Here is a 24793-nt window from a genome sequence, read left to right as displayed (position 1 = left end):
GACACCAGCAACAGGAGTGAGAAGGCATGACCATTCTGAGGCATACATCATTATACCACCGACTGCAGCTTTACTCCAACTCCTGCGCCCCTGAAAAAGTCCTATATTTATTAGGATCAGTAGTTGCCTCCATTTGCTTCGCCAGGAAGGAAACAGACTCTGCTAAGGCTGTGACTATGCTCTTAACAGCTAATACAATTTAGAGAAAATGGTTGATCAAAATTTCTGCCCTTCCAATAAAAAAGAAAAAAAATTCAATCTTTCAGTAGAGTGAATTCTCAAATACATGAACTTATTAAAAATCACTCTCCTCTGTGATCATTTACTCTTTGTTAAGGTATTCAGTGATCTGTCTTTAAAAGAACAGAATTTTAGATACAGGCACTTCATATTTTCCAGATATGGCAAATAGATCAGATTTTTCTTTTGTGTTTTGTTTCTTTACCCTGATGGAAGCAAAATCCAAAAAAAATCTGTTGTTTTTACACACCCTTACACATCTAATTTGCCCCGAATCACACAGGAGATCTTCAAAGTTGTTTCCAGCTGCAATGCATCTCTAACTTTGTATTCAGAACAATAATGCCATTTCTATTTGATGTTTGTATTTCTTTAAACTCAGAATAAAGATAAAAAGTAAAAAAGGTAGGTACTCTCCTTGGCAAGTTAGCCAACAGTACTCACTATAAAGATTGCTAAAAAAAAACAAAAACAAAAACAAAAAAAACACATACATTTAATTTAAATATTTGCTTAAATAAATACTTCAATGTACTTTCAAGTTTGGGCTGTGAGTCCCTCTCTTGTGCTCTGCAAGTGGTCTCCACCTCTACCACCCAGCAGGCTCATCTGGGGTGACTTGGTAACACATAGAAACCTAAGACTCACTTTACTACAGATTTGGGTTTGGTGGGGCTATGGCAGAAAGCTGAGGTGGGCATCTCTTAAAAATATCAAAGATGGGGGTGCCTGGGTGGCTCAGTGGGTTAAGGCCTCTGCCTTCGGCTCAGGTCATGATTCCAGGGTTCTGGGATCAAGCCCCGCATCCTGCTCTCTGCTCAGCAGGGAGCCTGCTCCCCCCTCTCTCTGCCTGCCTCCTCTGCCTACTTGTGATCTCTGTTTGTCAAATAAATAAATAAAATCTTTAAAAAATATATATCAAGGATAATCCTGATACAAACTAATTTTAAGATCCACTGCACTATATCGATACAATAGCTTAAGAACAATAAGCTAATCAAAGTTTGCCTTGTGACAAATCCCTGCTTTAAAATAGTAAAAAACAAGAGAGTTAGATAGCCCTAACCTTCACATTTGCTCATCATCACTCTCAGTTTACAGAGCATATTTGTTAAATATCGAAGCTTTAATGAGGGGACTGAAAGCCAAACTCCTCCAAAAATGCCATGTCCAAAGTTAAATTGATAATGCTTGAAGACTGCTATAGCTTAAGGATCACATCTATGACCTATAATTATGAGGTGAGTATTTCCTTACTCTAAAAATAATCATTAATCCCTCTGTCTAGAAGGACTATCTTAATTAAGGGAAGGTTGTAAATAGAAGTCTGTAAATTTAATGGTGTGTGACAAATACTAAAATGTAAATTATGAATCTGTTTAGAAAAGTAATATTGTCAGTGTTTACATCCATGAAAAAGTCCATGAAAAGTTAAGGCATCTTTCCAGACAATTTAGACTCTAGTACTTTTGCTTAAAATATTCATTGAAGTTACAGGAAAGGAGATTTTTAGCTTGAATTAAATAAATGGCTGTCTTAATCCTTTACTTCATTATGCATGCCAGTTATCCTTTGTTTACTCTGAGATTTTTCAAAAATCAGATTTGAATTTCAAGTTAATTTGATTTATGTGGTTGAGTTATTTCAATTAGCTTTATCTTGAAATTTAAAATGTAAATCAAATTTCAGAAAAAGGATATTTACTTCCTAGAGGATTTTATACACTAAACAAGAAGTTTATTATGTTTTTGCAAGCAAGTGCTCCAGAAATAATGGGAAAATTAATAACCAGGATATTTAATAACATTTAGATGGTACTATATTAGGTATTCCCATAAACTGAACTTTCAAAATTTCCAAACCCTATTGGGGAAAAAAGGCTTCTAACACTCTGTGATACTTAGAACACTGGAACATAATATCAGCTAATATTAGTGGCTTGGATTTAGCTAACACATTTCTTTTTTTTTTAATTTAATTTTATTTTTTCAGTGTTCCAAGAATCATTGTTCAAGTAGCTCGCAAAGTGTTCTGCCAACAGGAAGCATGGAGTTTCTCTGGGATTGACTCATCATGCAACAATCCAAACCTTAAAAAAAAAAAAAAAAAAAGTTGTGGTATGTATTTCTCCCATGGGAGCACAGCCCATCTTGTGCAGTAATTACACCCTATGGAATATAACAAGAGCCTTTTTGCCTTCAACAACTGAGCACTACCAGCTTCTGGCCATGCTACCAGAGAAGAGCTGTGGAATCTGGAATCATTCAGCTAATTTGTATCTGTGTACACAACCTCAATACATAATCCAGATTTCCAAACTTGATTTTTGTGGAAACTATTGACTCTAATTATTGTTGAAGCCATTCTGAAACATTCACTCTCCAACTGGACACTATTTCTTTCATACACATGCCTGAATCACATTTGTTTTGCTTCTACCCTGTGGCTTCCAACCCTCCCTCCGGCTCTGGGAACAGAACCTCAATTACTGCCTCTGGCTACAAAATTTGGCATTTGCAGTTGGTTATTCTAATGTTAGGACTGAAGATTTCCCTAAGAGATTCTGAATTTGGTACTTCTTCTTGTTCTTGATGGCCTAAGTCGTCTCTGGTTTAAAAGGAAAACAAAACAAAATACGCATCTGATTCTCCACTCTAAGTAAGACCAACTTCAATCTCTGTCAGCTTAAAAAAAAAAAAAAAAAAAAAGGAAAAAAGAAAAGAGTGGGGCTCTCCCAGAGATTTATTTTTATCATAATTAAGCAAGAAAAGAAACACAGTATCAGGCAAAAACAAGTAACCAAGTAAATATCCACTGATGTATTCACTGAACAGACTCGTAATTCAATAAGCATTTTTTGAGCATAGTCTGTATTTTCTGAACCATGCTAGGAATCAAGGGGCAGAAGGTTATATACAAAATTATACAGGAAAATTTTAGTAGTCAAGGAGTTTGCTGTGTCACTAAGGAGATATGACTTACACAGGTTAGTCAGTTTGAAAAATTCATGGCACAATACAATCAATATTTTAAACTTATTATAGAATCTTAAATGTAATTGTGAAAAAGGTTTGAACACCCAAAAAATCATCACAGGTCTAAATGGATCATCTTAAGGAGGATCTGGGGTCTAAGCTGGGGCTTATTAGAGTTAAGGTATTCAGTCACTTCATCAGAGAGATGAGTGTGAGACTGACATGTGAGAGTTCAGCACATTCATTTAAATAACAGAGAAATTTTGTTTAAAGTTATCAGTTGGTTTAGGCCATGTACGGCCATTAGAATGTGCCACTAATTGAAACCTGGAAAAAGAGAGAGAAGAAACCAGGCCAACAGCTGGAAGAAAGAAGAAGTCTATGCAAAGCAATATAGAAATTATAAATGCATTGATAGGGGTCATATAAATAATAAATATAAGAACATTAAATGAATTCTAAAAATGGAAAGAAGGCATTCTGAGTCGGGGAAAGGATATTTCATAGCACATCCCTACTGATCAAATGGATTTTTGGCCTGCCATTGCACAGTGCACCTGATGGTCACTGTCAGAGGTTATCGGGAAGAACATATGAGCAAGATATCACAGCATAAAGAGTTTGTAACTCATGGAAGAGAGGGGGAAAACCTTGGGTTAAAAACCCATTTTTTACTAGGGAAGTGCTGAAGGATATACTTATGTCGAGTTCTACAGAGTTAGGGAAAATATTAAACAAGCAAAACAAGATCAATGGGGAAAACGAGAGAAAGAAAATAAAAACAAAAATAATTAAAATGTCTCGTTCTGGGTTTACAAAAAATCTGCAAAGTAATGAAGCATTTCCAAGTGAGTGTGTTTTCCTGGGTTTTGCCTGATTGTTGAAATCCAATTGTGTTTATCTCTGGGATGTACAAGCACCTTTTCTGATTAGAAGGATATCCATTTAATGCAGAAATTCTGTCCCTGAAGACCTTTCAGGAGCAACTGGATGAACAACCTTCAATACCAAATGTAGGATGATGGATTAGATGACCCCTCAAGATCTTTGATTTTACTCTCTGAAAAGTATTGGTCCTAATTTTGGACACATCTGTTTTCTGAAGTTGAAGAAGACTATAATGGAGCCAAGTAATTTACTTCAGTCTTTTGGAGAATCGATAGTAATCTTCACAGTTACATAAAATGTGTGATAATTATAAGCAGAAACTGAAATAGTCAGTTGTAACTACTTTGTATTTTCATATTAAGCTCATGGCAAAAGAGTGTCATCAGAAACAGTCCTAACCTCATAGGACTGATCTTTGTTCTATTCCAAAGTGCTGAGTAAAAGAAAAAAAAATCATTTTGTTCAATTCTCTAAAAAAAAAAAATTACATATTATAAGTAATCAAAAGTCTAAGGAAAGTAAGCATACAGTAGTATTTAATCAGCTTTGTGGACATAGTTTAGGATTAGATAAAGTAAAATGTTTATGTTGTATCTTACTTTCTTGATCAGGTAAATGAAATTAAAACTTTGTTTAAAAAGCAAGATTTATTTTGGCAGATAAATGGCCTTGTCTCCAAGTATATAAACCTGTAGTTAATCTTGGTTAATGTTCTCTATGACTTTCAAAATATTACTATATATGACTGAACAAAAAGAAAATAGGAACAAACAAAGCTCTTGATGGGAAAACAACTATTTCTTCACACATCTTCAGAAAACACAAAGTAGTAATCCCAGAAGGATGGAGTGACATCCGTGGAGAATTCTGAGGCATGAGGAGGGTATTCAAGTCACTTGCTTCAGAAGCTTCCCACCCTTATCTCTGAGGAATGGGGGCAACAGGGTGTTCTCACACAGGGCAGTGGCTCTCCCTCCCCTTCTATATTCTGGAACTTAACTGTCAGTGTTCCCAGGGGTCTCATAAATCACAGCCTTCTCAGAGCCTTGCAACACAGTTCCTCTCAGCCTTTCAATGACCTAAAGAAGAAAACACTGGTTTCTCCTCATTCATGTCAAAATTCTGACAGTGCATCAGAAAATTAAAAAGCAAATTTAATTAAGCGACTCTCATATGGCTTTAAGATATTAAGCCAAGGAGAATTGGTCCCAACAATCCTAATCAAGCAAACTCACACACTACATACACACATGAATGCATGCACACAAGCACGTATGCAAAAAAACACAAAACAAATGATGGTTTTTTGGATTCCTAACTAAAATTCAAGTCCAGATACAAAGCTATATGTATCTGCTCAAATATAACTTATTTGTACTGTCTATACATAAATTTCTCTTTCTAGTCTATTGAGTTTAAGCATAAGACAGAATCATAGATTTTTATATTTAAAAGAAAAAAATCAGAAAGCACCCTACCATTTTACAGATGACCAAATTAAGTCCTGGTAGACAATGTTTTAACATAAGTAAAGACTAGTTGATGGCAGAGTCAATACAGAACAATTTCCTGATTCACAAAGACTCCTTGGCCTTTTGTATGATCAGAACCAACCTGCTAAATATAAAGCTTAGATCTGTTTTGAAGTAAAAACAGGCTATGTAAAAAATACACTTATTTAAGTATATTATGCATTTATTTTCTCACTCTTAGCTATTCTGAAAGAGATACAATACATAGTATAATTGTGAAGCACATGTTATCTTCTCTTTGGAAATCATATTTTACTAAAGATTTTGTTCTTTTTTTTTAACTCCTGAAAGATCTGACTTTTTATTATTCAAAGAATAATTATTGTTTGAGAACTATCTAGCTTTCTTTCCTTTTTTTTTTCCTCTCATGGCCCATTGTTTATGAAAAAAAGTCAAGTATCATTAAGCCAATGTTATTAATGTTTTCAGAGTAAATTATATTTAGGACAAATGATTCTTTTGACAAAATATTCAGTACTTCAGAAAGTCATGTAAGAAACAATGGGTCAAATTCTGAAAGTAAATCTATATATTCTTTCATATCTGGCAGTTTTTCATAATAACAAAATTATTACCAAAAGATAATATTTTGTATTTTTTGTCATTAAATAAGCTGTATCTCTAAAGTTCCAAAATAATAAGCACACTTGGGCAATTTGATTAATTTTCCAGATAACCATGTATGGTCACAGCCAAAACATCATTTTTAATATCACTGAGAGAATGAAGGTGTAATGGACTATAAAAATACTTATTTTCTATAAGTTATTTATGAATATACATTCATACATTTTTAGCCAACCTCTCTATAGAGGAAATACAACATTTCCTCTATAGAGAGTATCTTCGGTTCAGAGTGGTCCTATCAGATGCACATATATCTATTTTATTTTATCCAGAATTTTTTCATCCAAATGTAAAAATTATTATGGTATTTTTTAGTTGGACAATAAAACTTGGAAATCACCATATTTTGACATAACTAATCCATAATATATATTCAACTTTTAAAATGAAAATTTTATTTACTCACTTTACTGAATAGTTTTAATACACTAAATAAAGATTTTATAAGACAGAAAACATGCTACCTTAAATAACAGAAGTCCACTAATTAGCCAGGTTTTGCAGCTTAAGAATTGGGGATTTTTGTCCAAAATAATAGAATCTAAATGTGTGTAACCCAAATTGAGCAATGTATTTTATGAGACCATTGAGTATACAAGCTATCTCTTGAACTTTTTGAGAACAAAATTGCTTATCCCTATTTTTTTTAAACTAACATGTATATTTCTTGCAGACTTTTAGAAATAGGACATGGAATTCCACCAGGATTTAATACTTCTTTTCAATGAACTATACTACTCCCTATAATGGGTTGAATTATGTCTCCCCCAAATATATATATTACAGTCCTAGCCCTCAGTATCTTATTATATTTGGAGAAAGGTCTTTAAAGACCCCATCAGTTCAGTATGAGATCATGAGCATGGACCCTAATCCAGTAAAACTTGTGTCTCCCCCATAAAAGAGGGGGCCGAAGTTTGACACAGAAACAGACATGCATATAGGGAGACTGCCATGTGAAATTTGATGTTATCCTACCATGAGCCAAGGCACTATCAAAAGCTAGGGCCTGGCACAGATGCTTCCTTCATGCCCTCAGAAAGAACAGGGCACTAGTGATACCTTGATCTTGAACTACTAACTTCCAGAACTGTGAGATAATTAATTTCTGTGGTTTAAGCCATCCAGTTTTTGGTACTTTGTTACAACAGCTCTAGGAAACTAATTTATTCCTATAAACAGGTTCTTCAAACCATTTTTACTATTAACCATTTGCTAAAAGGGTTGCTACTAAGAAATAACAAAATAATTGGCTATAACCTCAACTGAACAATGTACTTTTAAGAGACCATAGAGTATAGAAAACTATCTCTTGATCCTTTTGAGAAGAAAATTGCTTTCTCCTGTTCTTTAAACCAGCATTTATATCTGTGGAAGAGTTTTAGAAATCATTAAATGAAATAATAAATGAGTTACTTATTAACTAATATAACTAATATAATGGTCCAGAGAAAAAAGTGTGTTAAATTCACTAAATATTCCCTTTGCACATATTGTTAATTTTAAAATTAATGTTATTCTCTAATTTATTTTCTGATATGAATGAAAATATACCAACTTCTTAATTTACCATTATAAAATTAATACACTAATGGAAAATAAGGAATAACTCAAGCCTCAACTCCTTATTTCACTGTTTATATTTTACATTTTTTTGATACATTAAAGCAGTTGGTTAACCATTAACTACTCCATATTCAGATGGCCAAGACAAGTACAATCTCTTTCTAGGAGAGAGGAAAGTAATGTTCAAAAGGATAGATTTACAATTCTACCTTCCAAATGCTGAGTAAGAGAATTAGAAGAAGCACTCAACTATCCCTGTTTTTAACTCTGTGCAACTATTCCTCATCAAATCTGGTGATGTTTTTCTTCGGGTTAGAAATACTTTCTGGTGAGAAGCAAATGATGGGTATACAAAAGTTAGAAAGCAATTTACTGAAACCTTAGCATCAGGAAAGACATGTTACTCAGGTCTACCCACATGAGAGTCAAAACCAGCAAAACTTATGATATGTAATATGTGAGAGCATATAAAGGACCAGGGACCTGGTAGTATCTATTGGGTTCTAAGATGGCACATCTTTTTAGAAAATAAGAATGCCCATCAACAAGAGCTAGAGCATTAGTTAGTAATTGCAGTGGGCATCAAGTTCAAGGGAAACAGTATAGAAAGAGAAGACCAAGGGTGATGTGATGAGAGCCAAGAGAAGAGAAGAGCATTTTAGAAAGTAGCCTGAGAAGGAAGAACATACATCAGAGTCTGCATTCTGTGAGTTCCTCTTTGTGTGGTTATAGGGGCTTGAAGGAGCTAGATAAAATGGATGGGAGAAGTGGTAAATGATTGGACCCAAGTTGTAAGACAGGTGTATTTCAAAGTAATGGGACATGAATTCCAGGTCTTAAACAGATTTCAACAATTACAGGTCCATCTGAGTCATTATAAGAAAAAAAATTTGACAATTAGAGCACTGTGAAAATAAAAACCAGCTATTCTTTTAGTTTACACTTTAATGTTCAAATAAGGTATACACAACCACTTATTGGTACAATTAACAAATAAATGTAAAAATCTTTTTAAAGACTGAACTTGTGGTGAGTATAGCATAATGTAGAAAGAAGTTGAATCATTACATTGTACACCTGAAACTAATGTAACATTGTGTGTCAAATAAAAAAAAAAAAACTGAATTCAATAACTTCTGAGGTATCTTTTAATTTGGAGAATTTGTGACATTAGGTTTTGTGTTTATCTATTATGTAAGATTGCTCCTTTGTAAAGATATTAATATTATGATACCATATACTTTATTAAATAAGATTCAATATGAATAAGCAAAGAGCTGCTGTTGATTACTTACTATAAATGAGAGAAAAAATGAAAGAGAAAAGCACAGGGAATAAGAGGTTAGAGCTTACCACAGAAGACTTAAATCATCAGCTTGTAGCAACAAATGTAAAGAATTTACCTGCTTAGACATTTACTATATTGCTTTTCAATTACATGCTCTTTATAATAAAGTAACTAACTTAAACACACACACATGAATTCTACATGTAAAAGCTCTAGAAGGAGGAAAAAATGATGGGATAGTTTCCTAATATAATTAACTTTGAAGTGCTAAAGATTTTTCAAAGTTATTATTAGAAAATTCACAGAAGAGACATTTATTTAAAAGATTAAAGGGCATAAAATGAGGTATCAAATGCTATAAAATATTTGAAAATGGCTTATTGAATATTTAATAGTATTATTATAACTACTTCCTAAGGAGAATAAACCAAAAGATTTATCAGATGTATATTATATCATTTTTATAGATGCTATCTGTATTTATTATTAGATCTCCAAGATCTAATGAATTAGTACACTAAAATAATCATTTGAATATTTTCTTGTTCTTTAAAATATTGTATTTATATATTTTTCAGAGAGAGAGAGAGCACATAAGCAGAGGGAGTGGCAGGCAGAGAGAGAAGGAGGTTCCCAGTAAGCAAAGAGTCTGATACAGGGCTCTATCCCAGGACCGTGGCATCATGACCTGAGCTGAAGGCAGATGCTTAACCAACTGAGCCATCCCTGCATCCCATATTTTTCTTTATTTTTAGCAGTATGAATAATTGCCTAGATTTTTCAATTTTCTAAACCAAAAAGACTCTGAGGGCTTTTTTTTCTCATTTTCTTTTCTATAAACAGCATTAATTATTAATACAGGAGTACTATATTAAATTAAATAAATGAGATAATGCCTATAAACTTCTTGGTACATGGGTTGTCATGGACTAAGCACTATTAAGAGCTAACTGCTCATAACTAAAGTTCAAAATTACATAATAAATGTTTCAGTCATTAAAAAAAAACTGTACTTATATTTAAAGAATAGTAAAGATTAAACATTTAAAAAATAATTGGGTAGAGGCGCCTGGATGGCTCAGTGTGTTGGGCCTCTGCCTTCAGCTCGGGTCAAGATTCCAGGATCCTGGGATCGAGCCCCGCATCGGGCTTTCTGCTCAGCGGGGAGCCTGCTTCCTCCTCTCTCTCTGCCTGTTTCTCTGCCTGCTTGTGGTCTCTGTCTGTCAAATAAATAAATAAAATCTTTAAAAAATAATAATAATAATTGGGTACATTCCTTCATACTCTTAAGAAAGGAGCATCTAAACACATAGTAGAACCTAGCATCTTATATGTAAATGGAATTATTTCCACTTGTTGAATAAACAGAAATATCCATGCATAACTTTTTTAAAAACTAAGATTTTAAGAAAATAGCATATACCTTACATCTAAACTGTAGTTTTATACAATGTAACTCTTCATGATCAGAGGGTTGCAGTAGCTCAGTATTGTTATTATAAAGCTGAGTCATTATATTGTAGAAAATAATGACAATGACAATAGTAATTATTATTTGGTGAGCCATTTACTATCTTCCAAATAATGTATCAGGCACTATATATCTGTATTACCCAATTTGGCTCACATCATAATTTTTCTAGGCAGAATTATTATTTCTATTTAACAGAGAAAGGAACTAAGGCTCTGAGAGGTATGACTGGCTCAAGATTCCACATAGAGTCAATGACTGACTTAATTAAATTTAACTCTGCCTGACACAAGCACCTTTTATCGCTTCTCGGCCTTTTGGCTAAGATCAAGTGTAGTATCTGACACAAGCACCTTTAAAACAACATGTTAATAGAAAGTACTGATTGATAGAATGCAGAAAAACTACAATATTGATTATGTGAAGAGCCGTTCAGATTCATCATGGTATTCTGATTATGCTGTCCTTGCAGTCCATGCCACAAAGTCAAACAGTCAATGATTGCTCTTAAAAGTTCAGTAAGACACCCAGATCAACGCACTCTACAATAATGTCTTTGTTTTCATAGCAGTGAGCAAAATGAATATACCTATCACAAGTTCCCATGCTATTTGGACATTTCTCCAAGAATGTGGAGTCAATAGAGTATTAGTAGGTCAAAGTCTAGAAAATAAACTTCATACTGGTTGAAAAAATGATTGAAACACAGAGGTTATAAACTCCTTTTATGCAAGATTATAAATCATTGAACTGAAAAGATAAGTGTTTGGCAAAGGATTATTTCCTGAAAATTTCCACAGATGGCAGTCACCATGGATGCCAAATAATCACAAGAAGTACCTAATTTTTAGGAAACAAACTTAATTTACTACCCTAAGAGCTCTTCAGGAATTGGCTAGAAAATTAAATAAAACATTCAGTGAACATAAATCTATAAGGAAAAAGAAAGAGACAGGCACACAGAGAGAAACTGAACAACTCTGTCTAAAATACATTAAAAGAATAATATTTGGGCTAGAATATTTGCTAATTCAATTTCTTAGTTGGATTGAATTTAATAATCGGTTTTAGTCCCTAAAGAAGTTACACTGAGGAAGAAACATTTGAACAGAATATTAAGAGGTACTTATTACCAGATCACATAATGGACAAATACCAATAGTTCATCTGGAAATAAAATGCAATCTGAACTATGATTTTATTATAAACATTTTACATAATTTTGAATTTGATATCTTTTCCTTCATAGAAGGATATCCACCTAATAAAATGTTTACCATTATACAGAGGATAGCATCAACATAATAAAGGAATAAAAACATAGATCTCTGTTTAAAATTTTAAAATTGATGATTTTTCATCTGTTGCAGAAGAGGAGGCAAATACCCAACATGTTTCTAAAAATAGCTACAATTAACAAATAAGTAAGCCATGAAAGAAAGTGATGACCACATAGGCCATATTAAAATTACCACATAAAATTTCCACTTAAAAAGAGTTTAAAGCTTATACAAATTGTCCAATAATCTATCTTTTCCTTTAAAGAAGAGGCTTATTTTAAAAAGAGTATAATATATATTTTATCCTTTAAGTTGCTTTTAAATAAAAACAATCATTTACTGGTAGATAAGAGTTCATATGAGAATATAGAAAAATATCTAATAACTTCATGTGAGGTCGATACATAAAGAATTAAGAACTATGTGGTTAGATTATATAAAATGTATAAAGCACAGAGATCATGAAACATTCTTGGCACTCAAGAAAGTTAAATTATAAATACATAGAAAGAGAATGAAAAAATAGAATCACGTAATAATACAAGAAACAAGGTAGATAGTACTAGGAAGGAAGTGGTATAAATGTTAAAAATTAAGGGAGGGAGATTTCTTCCTCCATTGCTCTGAGGCTTCCCCTCCCACTGTCTCTAAGTATAAACAACTATGAAGAAATAGGAAATTGGGGAAAATATGTTACACAAATGTTTCCAGGCATTGGACATCCAGGCAGAACAGACCCATGATTCCTGAAAAAGGGGATCAATGAGAGGATTTCTATAATTTTCTAGTTTTCTGCCTGGAGGCAATTTCTGGACTCTGGTACATAAAAGGACAAATCCAAAACCTGGTTGGAGGAGGTAGAGATTGAAGTGGAGGGAAATAAAGATGGCTTGCATTTGTGAAGCAAAGAATCAAAAAGAACCTGTAGAAAAACAGCTCTAGAAATCTGTATAATGGTCCCCTTGAGTCTTTAGCCACACAGTAACCTGCATGTTTGTGAGATGTTTGAGACTCCACAAGCAGAAGGAAGGAAAGAACAACTATCTCAGAGCTATAAACCAAACAAATCCCAGAATTTACATAGGGTTCAAGAATCAAGCAAGTGAGAGAGGACAGAAATTATGGAATCATGGTATATTTAACAAATATCCCCAAACAATTATACCTCAGAGTAAATTCTCCTAAATAGAACTTACATGTTAACCTCTACAGGAATAAACTAAACCTCAAGTAAATTAACTTTTTGCCAAAATAACTTTTTGCCCTTCTTAAAGAAAGACAGCAAAATCCATATTTTCAAGAATGGAATATTCAGAATATCTAGCATTGAATAAAACACAACTAGATATAAAGAAGCAGCAAAATATGATTCATAGTCAGAATTAAAGTCAGCAGTGTTGCAGATCCAGAAATTTCAGAAATGAGGGAATTAACAGACAAGCCTTTATAATAGCCCCTATAAACTGGCTAAAAGGAAAACATAAAGATAGGAGATAAGACATTTGAATACAAAAAATAGAACTCCTAAAAATTAAAAATACAATATCCAAAATGAAAATTCACTAAATAGATTTAAAATCAAAATAGACATTAAAGAAAAAAGATAAGTAAACCTGAAGATAAAACAACAACAACAAAAAACTACCAAAACTATAACATGGAGGGCAGAATAGAGAGTGAAAAATAAAGATTAAGGAGTGAATTGTGGAAGAAAATCAAGCAGGTGAACACTCATGCAATTGGAAGACCAAATGGGAAGGAAAGAAAAGAAGGGGACAGAAATTATATCAGAAAAATTAATGCTCAAAAATTTTACAAAATTTAGGGCAATCAAACTGACAAATCCAAGAATCTTATCAAATTCCAAGTAGAAAAAATACAACGAAAATCAGGCCCAGGCACACCAAATTCAAATTTCTGAAAACCTTTAAAACAAAATCTTGAAGAATGCTGAAGAGAAAAAGACCTGTTTAATATAAGAGAAGAAAAACAAAGAATCATGCCAACTTCTCTTTTGTCCATCTGGGAGAAAAAAAACTGTCAAGTTCAAATTAAATACCAAAGAATTAAAATGAATGTAAGACATTTTTTGCACAAATAGTAACTGACAAAGTTTTCTGCATATAAGAAATGTTAAAGGAAGTTCGTTAGGCAGAAGGAAAGTAGTACCACATGGAAAGTTATATCCATACAAAGGCATGATGAATGCCAGAAAGAGTAAATATGTGAGTAACTACAAAAAACATATTTTTCTTATTTAAAAATTTTATTAAAAATTAACTATTAAAAACAATGCATTTTAGAGTTTATAGCATACAAATTAAGTCTATGCAAAAATAAGACAAAGAATGGAAGAAAGAATAAGGGAGGTTATCAATATATGGGTCTTATATATGTAAAGTAGTATGATTTAGGGCATATATGTAAGTGGTATGACAATAGATGGTAAGTTATATAAATATTTAAATACTGTAAAATCACTATAAAAATAACAAAGTTATATAGCTAATGAAACAAAGATGGTGATAAAATTAAATTCTTTTAAAAACACTCATTCCAAAGTAAGACAAAGGAAAAGAAGAAAAAGAATAAAAACATGGATAAAAAGATAAAACAAGGGACACCTGCATGATTCAGTGGGTTAAGCCTCTGCTTTCAGCCCAGGTCATGATCTCAGGGTCCTGGGATCTAGCCTGCATCAGGATGTCTGCTCAGAAGGAAGCCTGCTTCCCCCATCTCTTTGCCTGCTGCTCTGCCTACTTATGATCTCTCTCCCTCTGTCAAATAAATAAGTAAAAATCTTAAAAAAAAAAAAAGATAAAACAATGCAACATAAAGCAGGATAGATTATAATCCCAAAGTATTTTGTTATATTAAATATAATTGTCTAAACATTCCAATTAAAAGGCAGATAATGTAAGATTATGTTAATAAATCAAAAGCAAGTTACATGTAGTCTATAACAGAACACACTTTAAAAGTAAAGACATACATAGGTTAAATGAAAAAAGTATTTGAAGAGATTTGTTACTCAAACACTAATCAGAACAAACTGGAATTCAGGCAAACTAGAATTCAGCAAAAGGAATATTTCTAGTAATAAACAGACATATTTGATCACGTTAAAATGATTAATTCTTTAGTAAGATACAACAAAACATAAATGTCTTCACACTGTAACAGATTCTAAATAAATAAAGCAAAAATTGATAGAATTGAAGGAGTAGACAAATCTACTGTAGTCTATGTTATAGCCTGTGATTTTGGTACTCCTTTTTCTGTAATTAATAGTGCAGGTGGAAATAAAAATATTCAAAAATAATACTGTCAACCAACTCCAAAGAACTACAGAACAGAAATTCTTTCCAAGTGCAAAGAGAACATTTACAAAGATATTCTCTGGGCAATGAAAAATACTCAATACATTTAAAAGAGTGAAATAATCAAATATTTGCTTTCTGGTTACAATGGAATAAAATTCCAAATCAATAACAAGGAAATCTAGAAAATCCCCAAATAACTGAAAATTAATCAATATGTTTTTGAATAGAGCCCATGAGCCAAGGGAGAAATCTCAAGGGCAATTCAAAAACATTAAGAAATGAATGAAAATGAAAATACAGTATACAAAATTTGTGGGATGCACTTATATCAGTGCTTAAGTGGAAATTATTTGTACCTTTGAAGATTTATATTAGACCCTGGCCATTGCTGCTATAAACATTGGGGTACAGATGGCCCTTCTTTTCATGACATCTCTATCTTTCAGGTAAATACCCAGGAGTGCAATGGCAGGGTTATAGGGAAGTTCTATTTTTAATTTTTTGAGGAATCTCCACACTGTTCTCCAAAGAGGCTGCACCAACCTGCATTCCCACCAACAGTGTAGGAGGTTCCCCTTTCTCCACATCCTCTCCAACACATATTGTTTCCTGTTTTGCAGCAATGGCCACGGTCGCCAAACTATGGAAAGAACCAAGATGCCCTTCAATGGACGAATGGATAAGGAAAGTGTAGTCCATATACTCTATGGAGTATTATGCCTCCATCAAAAAGGAAGAATACCCAACTTTTGTAGCAACATGGACAGGACTGGAAGAGATTATGCTGAGTGAAATAAGCAGAAAGAGTCAATTATCATATGGTTTCACTTATTTGTGGAGCATAACAAATATCATGGAGGACAAGGGGTATTAGAGAGGAGAAGGGAGTTGGGGTAAATTGGAAGGGGAGGTGAATCACGAGAGACTATGGACTCTGAAAAACAATCTGAGGGGTTTGAAGTAGGGGGGGGAGGTCGGGGTACCAGGTGGTGGGTATTATAGAGGGCACAGATTGCATGGAGCAGTGGGTGTGGTGAAAAAATAATGAATACTGTTTTTCTGAAATAAATAAATCAATTTAATTAAAAAAAAAGATTTATATTAGAGAAGAAAAAATGTTTAAAACACTAATGATTGAACTTTCCACTTTAGGAAATGATAAAACAAGATAACACTAAATAAAAAGTAAATAAAGAGAAATAATAACAAAACAGAATGTGTTGGTAAATTAGGAAAAAATGCATAAAATTTAATGAAGGTATAAGTTTATTCTTTTCAAAATAAGTAAATTCTTCAAAGAATAAATAACTAAATAAACAGAATTGATACATTTCTAACAAGTCTGATCAAAAGCAGAAAAAAAGTCTATGTTACCAGTAACAAGAAGACATCATTAAATAATGAACAGACATTAAAAAGATAATCAAGATTAATATGAACAATTACATGTCATTAAAATTGACAAATTAGATACAGTACTTAAATTCCTTGTCAGATACAAACTAATAAAACTGACAAGAAAAATACAAATCTTAGTAACCCTATTTATATTACTTTCTTCTAAAAAAATGAACATACTGTTTTCTGCCACTACTCTGATACAATCACTGATATCATGAGCAGTATTTTGTGACGGGTTTGCTCTCATATAATTGAGCAGACTGATAACCTGCTAAGACAATTTTCAATATTTTCACTAGAATGATGTGAAATGAATTAGTGATTGATCACAAATCATTGAGTGATCCACTGTCTTTGGCATTTCGTTTTTATGACAAAAAAAAATGGTGATTATAAAATTATGGAATGGGATTACTGCTTCTGACTACCTTGGAGAATTTACACAAAGATAAATATATGTCCAAAATAATGAACACTCAATTCATGTCACAGATGGATATGCAGAGTGTTAATAGCAGCCTTAAAAACTCCCTTATTTGTAGTAGCATAGGCCAGACAAGGCTAAGGATCAAACTCAAGTTCTAACTGTAGGAAATACAGAGTTGCACTGTTAGTAAAAGGGACAAATTGGGGAATCGGTCAAGATGTTGGAGAAGTAGCAGGCTGAGACTATTTCAGCTAGCAGGAGATCAGCTAGATAGCTTATCTAAAGATTGCAAACACCTACAAATCCATCGGCAGATCGAAGAGAAGAACAGCAATTCTAGAAACAGAAAAACAACCACTTTCTGAAAGGTAGGACTGGTGGAGAAGTGAATCCAAAGTGATGGGAAGATAGACCCCGGGAGAAGGGGCCGGCTGCTGGCAAGCGGCAGAGCAATGGAGCACAAAATCAGGACTTTTAAAAGACTGTTCCGCTGAGGGACATCGCTCCAGAGGCAAAACCAGAGCAAATCCCACGCGAGGTCAGTGTGGCCTCAGGTCCCACAGGGTCACAGAGGGATCGGGCATGGCTGAGTGTAGCAGAGCTTACAGGTATTAGAACAGGGTAGCTGGCTACAGAGATAGAGTCAACAGTGAACTCCCAGCTCGGGGTTACCTTGAACTGGTCACAGGCTCGGTCAGCTCAGAGTGCGACCGGAGGTCAGGCAGATGGGAGTTACTGGGCGCTGTTTTCTGAGGGCAAACTGAGGAGTGGGGTGCTGGGCTCTCGGCTCCTCTGGGCCAGAGACAAGGAGGCCACCATTTTTATACTGTCCTCCAGAACTCTACGGAAAGGGCTCAGGGAACAAAAACTCCTGAAAGCAAACCCGAGCAGATTACTCAGCCTGGCCCCTGGTAAGGGCGATGCAATTCCGCCTGGGGCAAAGACACTTGAGAATCACTACAATGAGACCCTCCACAAGAAGATCAACAAGAAATCCAGTCAAGACCAAGTTCACCTACCAAGGAGTGCAGTTTCAATACCAAGAAGAGCAGCAGAATTCCAGAGGAGGAGAAAGCAAAGCACGGAACTTTCCCCCGTGGCTTTCTCCCCATGATTCTTTAGTCTTGCAGTTAACTTAATATTTTTTTCTTTTTCAAATTTTATTTTTATTCTTCTGATAAAATTTTTTTAACTTTTACCCTTTTCTTTTTTAATGTTTTTTTTTTTAAAGATTTCATTTATTTATTTGACAGAGAGAGAGATCACAAGTAGGCATAGAGGCAGGCAGAGAAAGAGAGGAGGAAGCAGGCTCCCTACTAAGGAGAGAGTCGGATGTGGGGCTCGTTCCCAGGACCCCGGGATCATGACCTGAGCTGAAGGCAGAGGCTTAACCCACTGAGTCACCCAGGCGCCCCTCTTTTTTAATGTTTGTTAACTAGTTTATCTAATACATATATATTTTTCTTTTTTATTCTTTTTCTTTATTAATTTTCTTTTTTTAATTGTTTCCTTTCTTTCTTCTTTTTTTTTTTTCTAAACCTCTTTTTATCCCCTTTCTCCCCCCTCATGACTTGGGATCTCTTCTGATTTGGTTAAAGCATATTTTCCTGGGGTTGTTGCCACCCTTTTAGTATTTTACTTTCTCTTTCATATACTCTTAACTGGACAAAATGACAAGGCTGAAAAATTCACCACAAAAAAAAAAAGAAGAAGAGGCAGTACCGAAGGCTAGGGACCTAATCAATACAGACATTGGTAATACGTCAGATCTAAAGTTCAGAATGACAATTCTCAAGGTTCTAGTTGGGCTCGAAAAAGGCATGGAAGATAAACCCTCTCAGGGGATATAAAAGCCCTTTCTGGAGAAATAAAAGAACTAAAATCTAACCAAGTTGAAATCAAAAAAGCTATTGGTGAGGTGCAATCAAAGATGGAGGCTCTCACTGCTAGGATAAATGAGGCAGAAGAAAGAATTAGCGATATAGAAGACCAAATGACAGAAAATAAAGAAGCTGAGCAAAAGAGGGACAAACTACTGGATCATGAGGGGAGAATTTGAGAGGTAAGTGACACCATAAGACAAAACAACATTAGAATAATTGGGATTCAGAAGAAGAAGAAAGAGAGAGGGGAGCAGAAAGTATACGGGAGAGAATTATTGGAGAGAATTTCCCCAATATGGCAAAGGGAACAAGCATCAAAATTCAGGAGGTGCAGAGAACGCCCTTCAAAATCAATAAGAATAGGCCCACACCCCGTCAACTAATAGTAAAATTTACAAGTCTTAGTGACAAAGAGAAAATCCTGAAAGCAGCCCGGGAAAAGAAGTCTGTAACATACAATGGTAAAAATATTAGATTGGCAGCAGACTTATTCACAGAGACCTGGCAGGCCAGAAAGAGCTGGCATGATATATTCAGAGCACTAAACGAGAAAAACATGCAGCCAGGAATACTATATCCAGCTAGGCTATCATTGAAAATAGAAGGAGAGATTAAAAGCTTCCAGGACAAACAAAAACTGAAAGAATTTGCAAACACCAAACCAGCTCTACAGGAAATATTGAAAGGGGTCCTTTAAGCAAAGAGAGAGCCTACAAGTGGTATATCAGAAAGGAACAGAGAAATATACAATAAAAGTCACATTACAGGCAATACAATGGCACTAAATTCATATCTCTCAATAGTTACCCCGAAAGTTAAAGGGTTAAATGCCCCAATCAAAAGACACAGGGTATCAGAATGGATTAAAAAAAAAAAACTATCTATATGATGCCTACAAGAAACTCATTTTAAGCCTGAAGACACCTCCAGATTTAAAGTGAGCGGGTGGAAAAGAATTTACCATGCTAATGGACATCAGAAGAAAGCAGGAGTGGCAATCCTTATATCAGATCAATTAGATTTTAAGCCAAAGACTATAATAAGAGATGAGGAAGGACACTATATCATACTCAAAGGGTCTGTCCAACAAGATCTAACAATTTAAATATCTATGCCCCCAACGTGGGAGCAGCCAACTATATAAACCAATTACTAACAAAATCAAAGAAACACATCAACAATAATACAATAATAGTAGGGGACTTTAACACTCCCCTCACTGAAAGTGACAGATCATCCAAGATAAAAAAGGAAATAAAGGCCTTAAATGATACACTGGACCAGATGGACATCACAGATATAGTCAGAATATTTCATCCCAAAGCAACAGAATACACATTCTTCTCTAGTGCACATGGAACATTCTCCAGAATAGATCACATCCTTGGTCCTAAATCAGGTCTCAACCGGTATCAGAAGATTGGGATCATTCCCTGCATATTTTCAGACCACAATGCTCTGAAGCTAGAACTCAACCACAAGAGGAAACTTGGAAAGAACCCAAATACATGGAGATGAAACAGCATCCTTCTAAAGAAAAAATGGGCAACCAGGAAATTAAAGAAAAATTGAAAAAATTCATGGAAACAAATGATAATGAAAACACAACAATTCAAAATCTGTAAGACACAGCAAAGGCAGTCCTGAGAGGAAAATATATAGCGGTACAAGCCTTTCTCAAGAAACAAGAAAGGTCTCAGTTACACAACCTAACCGTACACCTAAAGGAGCTGGAGAAAGAACAAGAAAGAAACCCTAAACCCAGCAGGAGAAGAGAAATCATAAAGATCAGAGCAGAAATCAATGAAATAGAAACCAAAAAAAAAAAAAAAAAAAACCAGAAAAAATCAATGAAAGTGGAGCTGGTTCTTTGAAAGCATTAATAAGGATGTGAGGGCGATCTGGCTGCGACATCTGTCACCCCATTGATCACCAGGGTTGAAAGCATTAATAAGATTGATAACACCTGGATAGACTTATCAAAAAGAAAAGAGAAAGGACCCAAGTAAATAAAATCATGAATGAAAGAGGAGAGATCATAACTAACACCAGAGAAATACAGACAATTATAAGAACATACTATGAGCAACTCTACGCCAACAAATTTGACAATCTGGAAGAAATGGATGCATTCCTAGAAACATATAAACTACCACAACTGAACCAGGAAGAAATAGAAAGCCTGAACAGACTCATAACCAGTAAGGAGATTGAAACAGTCATCAAAATTCTCTAAACAAACAAAAGCCCAGGACCAGATGGCTTCCCAGGGGAATTCTACCAAACATTTTAGAAGAACTAATTCTTATTCTCCTGAATCTGTTCCAAAAAATAGAAATGGAAGGAAAACTTCCAAACTCATTTTATGAGGCCAGCATCACCTTGATCCCAAAATCAGACAAGGATCCCATCAAAAAAGAAAGCTATAGACCAATATCCTTGATGAACACAGATGGGAAAATTCTCACCAAAATACTAACCAATAGGATTCAACAGTACATTAAAAAGATTATTCACCACCACAAGTGGGATTTATTCAAGGGCTGCAAGGTTGGTTCAACATCTGCAAATCAATCAATGTGATACAGCACATCAATAAAAGAAAGAACAAGAACCATATGATACTCTCAATAGATGCTGAAAAAGCATTTGACAAAGTAAAGCATCCCTTCCTGAACAAAACTCTTCAAAGTGTAGGGATAGAGGGCACATATCTCAATATCATCAAAGCCATCTATGAAAAACCCACCGCAAATATCATTCTCAATGGAGAAAAACTGAAAGCTTTTCTGCTAAGGCCAGGAACGTGGCAGGGATGTCCATTATCACCACTGCTATTCAAAATTGTACTAGAAGTCCTAGCCTCAGCAATCAGACAACAAAAGGAAATTAAAGGCATCCAATTCGGCAAAGAATAATTCAAACTATCACTCTTCACAGATGATATGATACTATATGTGGAGAACCCAAAAGATTCAACTCCAAAACTGCTAGAACATGTACAGGAATTCAGTAAAGTGTCAGGATATAAAATCAATGCACAGAAATCAGTTGCATTTCTCTCCACCAACAACAAGACAGAAGAAATAGAAATTAGGGAGTCACTCCCATTTACAATTGCACCCAAAACCATAAGATACCTAGGAATAAACCTAACCAAAGAGGCAAAGAATCTACACTCAGAAAACTATAAAGTACTCAAGAAAGAAATCGAGGAAGACACAAAGAAATGGAAAAATGTTCCATGCTCATGGATTGGAAGAATAAACATTGTGAAAATGTCTATGCTACCTAAAGCAATCTACATATTTAATGCAATTCCTATCAACGTACCATCCATCTTTTTCAAAGAAATAGAACAAACAATCCTAAAATTTATATGGAACCAGAAAAGACTTCGAATAGCCAAAGGAATATTGAAAAAGAAAGCCAAAGTTGGCAGCATTGCAATTCCGGACTTCAAGCTCTATTACAAAGCTGTCATCATCAAGACAGCATGGTACTGGCACAAAAACAGACACATAGATCAATGGAACAGAATAGAAAGCCCAGAAATAGACCCTCAACTCTATGCTCAACTAATCTTCAACAATGCAGGAAAGACTGTCCAATGGAAAAAAGACAGTCTCTTCAATAAATGGTGTTGGGAAAATTGGACAACCACATGCAGAAAAATGAAATTGGAACTTTTCTTTATACCACACATGAAAATAGACTCAAAATGGATGAAGGACCTCAATGTGAGAAAGGAATCCATCAAAATTCTTGAGGAGAACATAGGCAGCTACCTCTTTGACCTCAGCCGCAGCAACATCTTCCTAGGAACATCGCCAAAGGCAAGGGAAGCAAGGGCAAAAATGAACTATTGGGATTTTATCAAGATCAAAAGCTTTTGCACAGCAAAGGAAACAGTTAACAAAACCAAAAGACAACTGACAGAATGGGAGAAGATATTTGCAAACGACATATCAGATAAAGGACTAGTGTCCAAATTCTATAAAGAACTTAGCAAACTCAACACCCAAAGAACAAACTATCCAGCCAAGAAATGGGCAGAGGACATGAACAGACATTTCTGCAAAGAAGACATCCAGATGCCCTACAGACACATGAAAGAGTCCTCCATATCACGCGGCATCAGGGAAATACAAATCAAAACCACAATGAGATATCACCTCACCCCAGTCAGAATGGCTAAAATCAACATGTCACGAAATGATAGATGCTGGCGAGGATGCACAGAAAGGGGAACCCTCCTACACTGTTGGGAATGCAAGCTGGTGCAACCACTCTGGAAAACAGCATGGAAGTGCCTCAAAATGTTGAAAATAGAACTACCCTATGACCCAGCAATTGCACTACTGGGTATTTACCCTAAAGATACAAACGTAGTGATCCGAAGGGGCACATGCACCCGAATGTTTATAGCAGCAATGTCCACAGTAGCCAAACTATGGAAAGAACCTAGATGTCCATCAACTGATGAATGGATAAAGAAGATGTGGTATATATACACAATGGAATACTATGTAGCCATCAAAAGAAATGAAATCTTGCCATTTGTGACAACGTGGATGGAACTAGAGCATATCATGCTTAGCGAAATAAGTCAAGCAGAGAACGTCAACTATCATATGATCTCCCTGATATGAGGAAGTGGTGATGCAACATGGGTGGTTAAGGGGGTAGGAGAAGAATAAATGAAAGAAGATGGGATTGGGAGGGAGACAAACCATAATTGACTCTTAATCTCACAAAACAATCTGTGGGTTGCTGGGGGGAGGGGTTGGGAGAAGGGGGGTGGGGTTATGGACATTGGGGAGGGTATGTGCTATGGTGAGTGCTGTGAAGTGTGTAAACCCGGCGATTCACAGACCTGTACACCTGGGGATAAAAATATATTGTATGTTTATAAAAAATTAAAAATTTAAAAAAAAGGGACAACTTGCCATATCTTTCATGCTAATGGAAGAAAACTTGTTGGGAAGGAGTGGAGCTACAATAAGGGTTTAGACACTGGACAAAAACAATCAAAGCTGAAATTTTGAATTTAAAAATCCGCCTGAAATGTTCTTGTCAATGGAAGCAGTTCCTCAACTTCAGCTCACAGAACCTGTCTTCTTTTCAAAGAAATGTTTCAGTGACTTCACTTCAGGCTGCTGCCTCAAAACATTAGCTGATTATTCTCAGGCTCCAACATCACCATTACCCTTCATTGCCTCCGGTCTAATAATGAGACTTATACTTCAGTATCAACCAGAAACAAAAGTGTATAGTTCTTCCAGAAAGAGAAACTATATATACTGAAGGAGTTGCAGGATCTTCTATAGCTTCATTTGGCTTGTGCCGAGAGGGTGTTGGGAAATAATCTAAGGAGGGTATAGTAAGAACAAGAAATTAGGATTTTGGGCCAGGCTAATACTATCAGTGTGGAAGTATTAAGTGAGGATTATGGGTAAAATATGAAATAAAGCTCCTACATGTGGTGGGGATAAATCTGAATTAAGTCACCATTGGGGTTTCACCACCCCTTAATACAACCCTGGACTTAAATCAGCTTATAGACCTACAACATACTAACTTAGAAGGAGGTTTGTTTATTTTGAAAAACTGCGATATGACAATAAGTATACACTGTAGATCTTCACAAGCTTTCTCCAAAGGATGCTCTGGCCATCAATCGAAGTTAAAACAGCTCTGGAAAAAAAAATTTACCTAGACCTTCAGCATAATCTAAGATACAGATAAGATTATGACTGAATTAACCTTAGTCTGTAAAGAGATGGTGACTACAGATTTTTGAATTTCTTCTACATTGGGAATGAATGTTCTTCCTTCTCCTTCCTTCCTTCCTTCCTTCCTTCCTTCCTTCCTTCCTTCCTTCCTTCCTTC

General features: G+C 34.9%; 1 protein-coding gene and 1 non-coding gene across 3 annotated transcripts in view; one reads left to right on the top strand and one right to left on the bottom strand.

Moving 5' to 3' along the window:
* MARCHF1 (membrane associated ring-CH-type finger 1) overlaps positions 1-24793 on the bottom strand; it is a 916809-nt gene that overhangs the window by 494502 nt on the left and 397514 nt on the right. The window lies entirely within an intron of this gene.
* LOC132008554 (U2 spliceosomal RNA) lies at positions 10889-11083 on the top strand. Its single transcript, XR_009401666.1, has one exon. It is a non-coding gene; the product is annotated as a U2 spliceosomal RNA (small nuclear RNA).

Source organism: Mustela nigripes, chromosome 1 (assembly GCF_022355385.1).
Source record: "Mustela nigripes isolate SB6536 chromosome 1, MUSNIG.SB6536, whole genome shotgun sequence".
NCBI lineage: Eukaryota > Metazoa > Chordata > Mammalia > Carnivora > Mustelidae > Mustela > Mustela nigripes.
Note: the sequence above shows the minus strand (reverse complement) of the source record. Positions and strands in the feature narration are given on the sequence as shown.